The sequence below is a fragment of the Dermacentor silvarum genome, chromosome 6, assembly GCF_013339745.2.
Source record: "Dermacentor silvarum isolate Dsil-2018 chromosome 6, BIME_Dsil_1.4, whole genome shotgun sequence".
Classification (NCBI taxonomy): Eukaryota; Metazoa; Arthropoda; class Arachnida; order Ixodida; family Ixodidae; genus Dermacentor; species Dermacentor silvarum.
In genome coordinates, this window is record NC_051159.1 from 176782773 (window position 1) to 176794400 (window position 11628).

The 11628-nt window shown below is 51.4% G+C and overlaps 1 protein-coding gene across 1 annotated transcript in view; it reads left to right on the forward strand.

Moving 5' to 3' along the window:
• LOC119457068 (uncharacterized) overlaps nucleotides 1-11628 on the forward strand; it is an 86618-nt gene that overhangs the window by 44409 nt on the left and 30581 nt on the right. The window lies entirely within an intron of this gene.

Sequence of the window (11628 nt, forward strand, 5' to 3'; positions counted from 1 at the left end):
CAGTGGTATGGTTCCGGAAATGTGGAAATCGGCCAACACCATTCTCATCCCCAAGCCAGGCAAGCCGCCCAGCCTCGATAACCTCCGCCCAATTTCGCTCACATCGTGCGTGGGGAAGGTTGCTGAACACGCAATCCTAAACAGGCTTTCTCGCTACCTGGAGGAGCACGACATTTACCCATACAACATGATCGGCTTCAGGGCTGGACTATCGACGCAGGACGCGATGAAGCTCATCAAGCATCACATTATTGACTCTAATACGCGGGACACGAGAGCCATACTAGGTCTAGATCTGGAAAAGGCCTTTGACAACATTCTTCACTCGTTCGTTTTAGACACAATCTCGAGCCTTAACCTGGGGAAGCACTTCCATTCCTACACGAAATCTTTCTGTCAGACAGAGAAGCCACCCTAAAGATCGGGGACCTGACTTCAGACTGATCAAGCTGGGGTCTAAGGGGACGCCACAAGGGGCAGTCATATCCCCAACCCTCTTTAACCTCGCCATGATTGGTCTATCCAGGAAACTCTCTGCTATCGACGGTATCAGTCATACCATATACGCAGACGACGTTACCATCTGGTGTACGGGAGGTAGTGATGGACAGGTAGAGACGGCCCTGCAAGAGGCGATTGATGCTACCGAGAGATACCTCGAGTCCACGGGCCTTCGGTGCTCACCTCACAAGTCGGAACTGCTACTATATCGACCCAAGCGCAGAGGCCCCAAACCAAAGGGATGGAAGCCACTCGCCGAATGCGACATCAAACTACGGACAAACGACGGAGGCTATATTCCGAGGGTGGATGCCATCCGGATTCTCGGCATGATGGTCGAGTCGAGTGGCTCTAACAACCAGACAGTGCTGCGTCTCACTAAGAAGACGGACAATGCCATCAGATTAATAAGAAGAGTGGCCAACCGGCAGCAAGGCCTCGGAGAAGACAACCTCGTGAGATTGGTGCATGCGTTCGTAATGTGTCATTTCACTTACGTCGCGGCCATGCACAACTGGCAAAGATCGGAGCGGGATAAGCTGAACGCATTAATCAGGAAGGCAATCAAGAGAGCCCTGGGCCTCCCCATATACACACACACGGAAAGCTTACTTCAACTCGGCATGCATAACACGCTCGAGGAATTGGCGGAAGCGCAGGAGAGGGCCCAGTTCGTCAGGCTATCTACCACGCAAGCTGGAAGACACATCCTGCAGGAGCTGGGCGTTCCCCCCACAGTAGTCAAAACAAAGTTCTGCAGCATCCCTCGAGAGCAGCGGGACCGCATCACTGTCGCCCCGATCCCAAGAAACGTCCATCCGGAACACAACGTGGGAAGACGTCGGGCGCGCGCGAAGGCCCTCCTGGAAAAGGCTCGGGAACGGGCTTCGGAGAACAGTTTTGTAGACGCAGCTCGCTACGCCGACGGACAGGCCTTCGCTGCGGTTAGCGTAGACCATGAAAGTAAAGTAACGAACGCAATCTCGATTCGGACGACGTCCTCTGAGACCGCAGAGCAGGCTGCAATAGCGATGGCCTTATTGGACGACAAGAGGACATCAATCTACAGTGACTCGAGATCAGCCGTTCGGGCATTTGCAAAAGGAACTATATCCGAGCTGGCCCTAGGGATACTAGAAAGCAAGCAGATCAAGCCACACACAGTGATCTGGTTTCCAGCCCACATGGGACAGATCGAGGGTGCCCCGCCCAACCTCAATGAGTCGGCACACAATGCTGCGCGAGGAATTATCAACCGCGTAGCTACGAGTACCGGGCAGCGTGACGTTGGGGGTACTGACTATCGGGACTCTCCTCTTTCGTACAACGAAATTACTAAGCATTTTTACTTGGCTCGTAGGATCTACCCCCTCCCGCATTGTAAACTCAATAGACCTCAGGCTTTAACACTAAGGCTTCTACAGACGGGGGCATATCCCAAAACCCCCTACTTCTTCACAAAATGTACCCCGAAATTCAGACAACAAACACATGTGTACTATGCAATGACTTAGCGAGCGTTACCTCACATGCTCTGGCGGGTCCCGCGTTACGCGGCGATGAAAGCAACAGTTCTTCTTCACGTTGGGATGCGGTTCTACGCAGCCCCAACCTCGAAGAACAGTATGGGCTGTCCAACGGGCCCGGACGCGGCGGAGAGGTCTCGGCCTTTCTGTCCCGACGTGGGAGCGGCCTGCTGCGCGCTAGCACGCGCCCTAAAGGACACTAAAAAGTTATTCATCCATCCATCCATCCACTTTTACACTTTCTCGGTTAAGGTCCTGCTCGGTAGTTGTATGCATTGCAAGTAGTTACTGAGCCCTCGCTTTTTTTTCGTTTTATGCGTTAAACGAGGTTCGTCATAGTCCGCGGTGAACTAAGCAACGTACCCAGTTTATATTGGTTTAATTAAGGGGAACGTGATGAGTAATGAGTAGACGAAGTGCAGTGCGGGTAGAGTCGAAAGCACAGCGCATACGAAGCTTCCGGCACTCGGGGTGGCGTACTTTGGAAACGTCGCAGATCGCTTTCAAGATACGGCGCCCGCGCCGAAAGAAGCAGCCGTCGGCGTAGAACGCCTTCCCCCCCCCCCCCCCCCCTCCTCCCTCCTTCGGTGCCTCGCGCGTCACAGAAGACGGCGCGATTCCACCCCGCCTTCCTGCCGCGCGCGCGCGACATTGAGCACGAGTCGGCTGACCCTCGCAAAATTTCACTCGCACATACAGCGTGTGTGCGAGTGTGCATCGCCCTTGGACTTTACACGAAACATTACGGCCATGACGAAGGCGACGCCTACGGCAGAAATGCGCTTGGAGTGTCCATATAATGGCTATCTCAATAAAATTGTTTACAGCCGAGTTGTGTTACCATGGCAAAAGCTTCCGTCAGCTTGTGGGCAAAAAGGCTGTACTTGTAGTATATTAAAGAAAACAACAGGACTAACCGCCGTACGAGAACATCGTGCGTCCCGCGCCACCACGCACTTTCACCGGTCACGCCACTTGAATGCGGCGAGGGAGGAGGCCGAAGTCCGAGGAAGCAAATCGGGGCGGGCCCCAGCAACAGTGCTCCTCCAGCGATACAATCGAGCAGATTGCAATTCACGGAGCAGCCTAACTTATACCAGCATAAAGCCCAGTTAATTACCAGTTAAATCCACGCTCCTGCGATTCATCTCACCTGTGCAACGTGTAATCCACAATACGTGACGTGCGGTACCCTTCCACCGAGGAGCAATGACATCAACGTATAGAATGGCTGCTTGCGAGTTAATTGTGGATGATGTCGTACTGAAAAACAAGAAAGAAACTGTAGCACTCTTTATGGTCATTAGTCAATGTTTGGTCCGTCGCCAATTTAGTGCGGAGCACAGAAGAATTTGCGTGAACGCACAAGCTCAACTTCACATATTCTGCAATTTCATAAGAACGGATAGAACGAGGTACAAAAAGCAAGACACAGGGAGAAAATCTATTCGTACAAAGTGCAGTTTTCCTAGAGACGCAGGGGCATATGGCTGTCTCTGGTTGTGTCGATCCCCTATATGATTAAAGTCCATAACGGGCAGGTTTTAAACTCAGGTGGTCGATACTGTTGCAAATATAATGCGAGCGCTGCTTTCAACATTCTGTTCACGTGGAGTGCTCAAAGTCCCATATCGAAATACTTCACACGTTCGCTGAGTTCCTCTCCTATAGGTGCACCGTACGTGAATAATTGGAATGACTTTCAACACTAATTTTGTCCTTTAGTTAGTACTATTAAGGCCCATAAACATTACATGAAGATGCGGCACAAATGAGAACCCCTATCTAGAGCAAATTTTTCATAGCGACCTTATCTGTCCTTTTAGAAACGACGATAAATCGATTCCTAAATTTCTAAAGAGCAATCAATGAAGAAAAGTGTTCTGGTGCACAGTCAAGCTGAGCTACGTTTTCGATAACACAAAACGTATAATTGGGAATCTACGTAGAACATATTGCCATATCCTAAAAACTCTCTATAAAAATGTCCACAGCCGTACGAGGTCTGCACGAATTTCAATATGCATGTTATATGGCAGATTGTATAGTTCCAGGTTAACAAGTTGCTTTTTTGCCGCTTGAAAGGACTGTGCTCAAACGACAATTTTTCAAGTGAAGAACTCTAACAAAGTGATTAGTTAGCCCTTGTTTATTGCACGCGGCCTTGTGATTGTTTACTTGCTCTAGTTATCGTTGCAACTGTGCATCTTTAGGTGGGTATGCAGAAATATGTCACGTGTATACTTTATGATACGGGCTCTCTTGTAGCTGAAAAGTACGCAACGAAAATTGCGTCTCATGAAGGGGTGAATCCGCGCAGGTAATGGTAAATGAATAGTCACGTATTATTTGATCGAGCCCGCAAACACGTAAGCTGGGTTAAAACTGTCCACAATAATATGCAGTCAAACGCCAGTAACTTATCGCGCTGGCACCCGCCGCGGTGGCTTAGCGGCTATGCTGTTGCGCTGCTAAGCACGAGGTCGCGGGATCGAATCCAGGCCGCGGAGGACGCATTTAGATGCGGGCGAAATGCGCAAACGCCCGTGTCCTGTGCATTGGGGCCCGTTAAAGATTCCCCCGGTGATCAAAATAATCCGTAGTCCCCCACTACGGCGTGCCTCATAATCAAATCGTGGCTTTGGCACGTAAAACCCCCGAATTCAATTAGTCGCGCTGGTAGGAGACGTTTAATAGGCCTACTAAATTGTGAAATGACGCAAATGAAAGAAATACAGGAACAAAATTTCATTTTACTTTGAAACAGCATTGCACCGTTCCTGCCGCACCGAGATTTAGAACACTGAGCGGCCGCTCGACAGCCAGAAAGAAGTAGCCAAACTGGGACCAGAAGAAATGGCGATAACCGGATCACTGATTGCTACAGAAAATAGCCCTACTTACGACTATATGGAAACCAAGAACTAACAAGGGCGAATGACGGATAGGTGGCATTTCTGTAAATGCGTGGCCATATGGTCACAGAACTTGGCATGTGTTTTAAAAGTTCGTAAACCAGTTCTGCAGAGCCGTCAAGGTAGCGGAAGACTCATGAAAGAAAAAAATTGTCATCCTCCTGACCGTCATCCTCCTCACAAAGCTACAAAGAAAAACGCAATATGTGTTCCGGAGAAGAAAAAAAATAGTGCTGGCACCAATAAAAGTTGAATCTCTCTCTCTCTCTCTCTCTCGCAGCTGAAGAAAAATTCGTCGTCTTTCTGAGAAACCCGTATGTCCTTTATAGCTTCCTGCTAGCGTCAGGTGAATGACAAGATTTTCTTGCATGAGCCGTCTTCCACCTTGCACGCTTCCGCAGAACCGATTTGTCATACTCAGTGTCCCTCTGCATCGGGATCTAATCACTTGCTAGGCTCCTGGCTAAAGAGGATGGTACAGCGCCCACCCGGGAAAGGCGTTGGAAGCCCTTTGAAGTTGTTTAACAGTAAGTTATTTGCGGAGAGACATTCTCATTCCGTTTTAAGTTGTGACAGAGTGTGTCTAGTATTATGCAGCAAACGTTAAAATTCTGCACAAATCCCCTTGTGGTGCTCTCAACGTTACACACACACACACACACATATATAAATATATATATATATATATATATATATTGCAAGACGACGCCCGGTACGAAATCAGTTCCCTTGAATTTCAATGCAGCCGCGCGAACTAGCCTGCGAGCATCAAGCGGACAAACGATGATTATGAGGATGGGTACATACAAATGAAAACGATGACAACCTACGCAGTTAGCGCTGACATAACCCCCCCTCCCAATCACGAAAGCGGTCGGCAGGGCCGCAACTCAGAAAAGGTACGAACGCCGAAGATACTGCTTCAGGCGAGAGAGGTGAACGATTTCGGTGATGCGGCAACGGCGGTCAGTAGCCGTGCTAACAGGAGTGACGCGATAGTTTAAGGCAGATGTTCTTTCAAGCACGGTGTACGGGCCGAGATACCTGTGCAGAAATTTTTCACAGAGCCCCGGCGCAGAAACAGGTCTTCACAGGAGCACTTTGGCGCCTGGGCAGAAAACTGACACGACGCGTCGCGTCACAACGGACAACGCTTGTCCTGAATGGTCGCGGTGTTGGCGCGCACAATTTCACGGCAGTGGGCGATGCGGGCGGCGAACTCTTCAGAAAACACGTAGATGGGGGACGGAAGGCGTAGAGAGATAGGCGGTGCCCGAAACAAAGGACGGTGCACTGTCGTACACGAGGGAATAGGGGCTGTAGTTCGGTGTGCGTTGAACGGCAGCGTAAAAGCAAACTGGACGAAAGGAAGTATAGTGTCCCAGTTCTGTGGTCGGGTTTACCATACATGGAGATCATGTCGGACAGAGTTCGACGGAAACGCTCGGTAAGACCATTGGTTTGGGGATGATGCGCTGATGTAGTCTTATGGATGGTGTTAGAGGCCTGGAGGACTTCAGCAAGAACATGCGAAAGAAATGTCTACCCGCGGTCACTCAGAAGAACACGAGGCGCGCGGTGGCGCAAGATAATGGCGTGCAGGACAAACACGGCGACTTCAGAGGCAGCACCAGAAGGACGAGCTGCCGTCTCAGCATAGCGAGTGGGATAGTCTACGGCGATGACAATCCAGCGGTGACCCGCGGGTGTAAGCGGAAGGGGTCCGTATAAGTCTATCTCCACGAATTCGAAGGGAACGGACGGGCACGGCAATGGTTCTAAAGGGCCGGCGCGAAAAGATGCCGAACGTTTTCGGTGTTGGCTTGACGCGCACGAACCGACATACTTGGCAACACTAGTGGACAGGCCAGGCCAAAAACAGCGAGCCCTAATGCGGTCGTACGTTTTGTGAAATCCTAAGTGGCCAGCTGTTGCGTCGTCGTGAAACGCTTGTAAACTTGTAGTCTAATGAACGAGGGACGACCGGGACCCATCACTTACCGGTAGAGTGGTAAACTGGCCGAAATATTCAACCACCATGCAGTTTAAAAGGTGCAAGTTCTCGTCTTAAGCGGCTGTTGGGAGGAAATTTGCAGGCGCAAGTTGGAATACGCTAGCGCAAGACAGGGTAATTGGAGATCGCAGGGAGAGGTCTTCGTCCTGCAGTGTACATAAAATATAGGATGATGATGATGATGACGATGATGATGATGATGTATCTACACGTTGGAGGAAGGCGAGGTCTCCGGATCAATGAATGTCTATTGAGGTTACGAACCGTATCGGGCTAATAGCCATCGGTTTGGTCAGTTGGCTGGGCGGTTCCGAACAGATGGAAGGTGAAACATGGGCATTTGGCGACAGTGGGCAGCGAGACAAAGCGTCAGCATCTTGGTCTTGCCTGCCTGACCTATATGTGACAGTGGAGTCGTACTCCTGTAAACGCAGCACCCAACGGCTGAGGCGTCCGGACAAATTCTTCAGGGAGGATAACCAGCACAGAGCATGATGGTCAGTCACAATTGTGGAATGGCGGCCATATAAATAGGGGCGAAACTTTGTATGGACCATACGATGGCAAGGCATCCTTTTCAGTGATGGTATAATTTCGCTCAGCAGAAGAAAGAGTACGGCTCGCGTAGGCCACGACTTGCTCTTCAGACGCGTGGTTCGCTGCAGCAGGACAGCGCGATGCCATGCCCACTTACGTCAGTGTGTAGGCAACTAGAGACTGCGGGATCAAAGTGGCGAAGCACTGGTCCTGACATGAGACAACGCTGGAGGGTCTGAAAGGTGGCTTCACATTCATCCTTCCAGGTAAAGGTTTGGTCGTGGTCAGAAGTTTATGAAGAGGAGCTGCGATAGTAGCGAAGTCACGGACAAAGCAGCGGAAGTACGATGCTAATCCGATAAAGCTGCAAAGGTCTTTAGGGTGGTTGGTTTGGGAAATGCTGTACAGCAGCGACCTTGTCGGGGTCTGGCTGAATGCCGTGCTTGCTGACCACCTGACCTAATACTTTGATGCTGCGGCTCGCAAATCGACATTATTGAGCTGGAGAGCGGCCTTGCCTAGACACGTGTGAACGTCCTCTAAACGTTCTAGGTGCTGGTAGAAGCTGGTCGAAAAGATGACAATGTCGTCCAGGCAACAAAGGCAGGTTTTCTATTTGAGACCGCGCAGTACGGTAACGATCATTCGTTCAAATGTGGCTGGCACATTGCACAGTCCAAAAGGCATCACATTGAATTCGAAAATGCCATCAGGTGTTGCAAACGCCTTCTTCTCTTGTCGGGCTCATGAATCGGGATGTGCCAATAGCCAGAGCGCAAGTCGAGGCACGAAAAGTATTCGGCACCTTGTAAGGTATCCAAAGCACGTCAATACGAGGCATAGGACAGTCATCCTTACGCGTAATTTTGTTTAGTGCCTATAATCGACGCAAAAGCGTACGGAGCCGTCTTTTTTTAACAAGGACAATAGGAGAAGACCAAGGGCTTCTGAAGGCCTTATAACGTTCCGCGCGAGCATGTCGTTGACTTGGTCTTCGATAACTTTGCTGTTGGAAGCCGATACACGGTAAGGGCGGCGGCGAAAGACAAGGGATCATCTGTTTCGATGCGATGAGCGGATACCGTTGTTTTACCCAAGCCATCTGAACAAACGTAAAACCAAGTTTGGTGTTTCCTTAAGATGATCAGCAAGGCATCAGTCTGCGTTGGGCTGAGGTCTGAACTCAAAGTGGCTCTGAGAGCACGGGTGAACCCTCCGTGGGTGTACACTGCGCGAATGACGAAACAGGTGAAGCAGTGACGACACATACTGCTGCTGCGTCGATAAGGATGCCAACAGTGGACCCCTCCGGCAGCATAAGTGGCTCTGGTGTCGTGTTGTAGGCGGTCGACTGACGCAGCCGCGTGGAAAACGCACGAGACAAGAGGCGATGGCGATTCCGCCAAAAATGAAGCTCTGATATGGGGAAACGACTGCGTCGCCGTCTATATTCTATCTTGATCTAACGGTAAGAATACGTGCATGCCGGGTGGGTGGAAGGACAAAATCTGCTGCTGTGACAAGATGGGGCGGCGACGAATCGGCAGCATCAGAGAGCTGGCTGTTCGTATTATGTATAAGTGGTTGTCCGAACGAAATGACAGAAGACGCAGCTGGCAAGAAATCCCAGCCTAAGATGATCGGATGAGCGCACGACAAAAGCACAGTGAGCAGTATAGATGACGACTTCCGTCAATAAGGACACGAGCGGTACACTGTCCGGTAGAATAAATCCGACTTTCATTGCACAACATAAGGCCGGGCCAACATACGGAGTTTGCACTTTTCGTAGATGGAAGCGTAGTTAACAGAGATGGTGGCACCAGTGTCTATAAGGGCGTCGACGGAAACACCTTCCACACAAACAGCGAGTAAATTTGCCGGGCGAGCAGGAGAAATGGGACAGTTCGCAAAGAATCAGTTTCTCCTCAAAAAAGGCGCAGTTTCGCCCGAAAGGCGGAGCATCAATTGCGATAGCAAACTGGTAGACAGCTTACGAAGTAAGGATAGTAGGTTATTGGCCGTACAAAGTTGTAAATATTCTCTTACTAACTAAATAAACAAGTACGGTGACACGTGCGCACAGGTAAACATGGACACGTCGTGCTCGAGAACCATGGAAACTCGTCAAAACGCTGGAGTGAGAAAGCGTCGCAGCAGCAGCGGGAGGATTGACCTTCGCGCTGTCTTTCGTCTCGCTACAACGCGAACGTCGAAAGCGCAGCGCATACGAAGCTACCAACACTTGGCGCGGGGCACTTGTACCTATCGCCGATCGCTTTGAAGATGAGGCCCCGCGGGCGCACAGTTCGGCCACTTAGCCGATGGCTTTCAAGATACGGGCCTGCGGTGCAGCTCCGTCAGCAGCAGCCACCAAAAGCAGAACGCACACCCCTCGCCCCCCCCCCTCCCCCCTTCCCCCTCCCCCACAGCCATCGTCTCCGTCGCCTTCTCCTGTGCCCCACGTGAAAACGAAGACCGGGCGCTTCCGGCCGCCTTCCTCTCTCGCGTGCGCGAGATTAAGCTGCGGTTGCCGGCTCACCCTCACACGATTTCACTCGCACACACAGCGTACGGCGCGCAGTGACGGTGTTATCGCCGTTGGACTTTGTACGAAACCTACGGCGACGGCAGAAATTCGCTTGGAGTGTCCATATAATTACTATCGCAATAAAACTGCAGCTTCTAGTTTTGCGAATTGTTGGCGAGAGAATTGGAGGCAGCACGCAAGGGCGATGAAGTACGGCGGAACGATGACGGAGAACGACGACGGGGTGAGCGAGAAGAGCGAGACATGCCTTGGGACAGTGGAGGTGAGGGCGAGCGACGTGACGAGGATATGTAGGGTCCAGAAACGTATAGGCGTCGGATCTGGGAGCATAGTCCCTCTCATAGGCGCTATAACCACGTCGTTCATCTTTCTGGCGCCGGCAGCAGGAAACGGCACATGTGACCCGAATGTCACAGTAGAAACATGCTGGCCGGGCAGGGCGCCAGGGAGAGTAGCATGATTCTGCAGGGGCCTGCGCTGCCATTGAGGTCAGGTGGTCAGAGACAACGTCAGCAGGCGCGGATGGAACTGGGAACGGAGGCCGCGAAGCAACCTCTGCATAAGAAGGCCCACAAACAGGCGCAGAGGACCGGGCACGCGTGACGCTTGTCAGGGACGCCCGTTCTTTTTTAATGATCTCGCGCAAATGGGAGGATGAGGAGCGCTCAGAGACGCAATGGCTGTGTTGGCGGGAGCATGGCGTGAAGCCTCTCTCACAATGAGGCGGATGAGCGCTCGCAATCGATCATTGTCGCTAAGGCGAGCGTCACAGGAGGCGCGTGGAAGACGAAACGAGGAGAGCGTGGCACGGCGTTGGCATGTGGTGATGATATCACGAACTGTAGCAGGGCTCTAAATCACAAGAGCGAGCGTTAAAGGCAACGGTGTTGATGCCCTCAGGATATGGCGGATACGGTTCTCCTCTGACATGTCACTCTGAGCGCGTCGGCAGAGGGCCAGGACATCTTTCGTGTAGGAGGTGTAAGATCGTCTGCTCCCTGGATGCGGGCAGCGAGCTTCTGTTTCGCTACTTCGGAGCACCCAGCAGACGTGCCGATATCTGGCGCAGCTGGCAGTAAAAGTCGACCATCAAGAAAGTCGCGTCCACGGTTGAAAAAGCACGTTTTATCGACCTCCCTTAGGTAGAAAGCACATTGCGGAGCTTATGTGCCTCGTCCCAATGGTTGTAAGCGCTCACCCTGTCGTAATGGTCGAGCCAATCTTCCACGTATTCACTGCGAAAGCCAGAAACGACTGAGGGTCGCGTTGTTGTGCGTTGACGGACCAAGTAGGCCTAGCTGGTTGAGCCGGGGTGGTTGCAGCAGTGGAAGCGTCGATTTGTGCCATAACTTGCTGGCGAGCACAACCGTCGACCAGGCGGAGCTCCAGGGGTGACCGGTAGAGCAAGAGGACGTGGGAAACAACGCACGCTCCACCACTGTAAGACGACGCCCAGTGCGAAGGCCAAGCCCTTGATAATTGTATAATTCTACTGCCCCAAGAATTGGGTGACTATACATGTAATCTTTTTTTGTTCAAGAGTTGCTATGCTATCTATTATCCATCATTGTTCGTTTTCTCCCA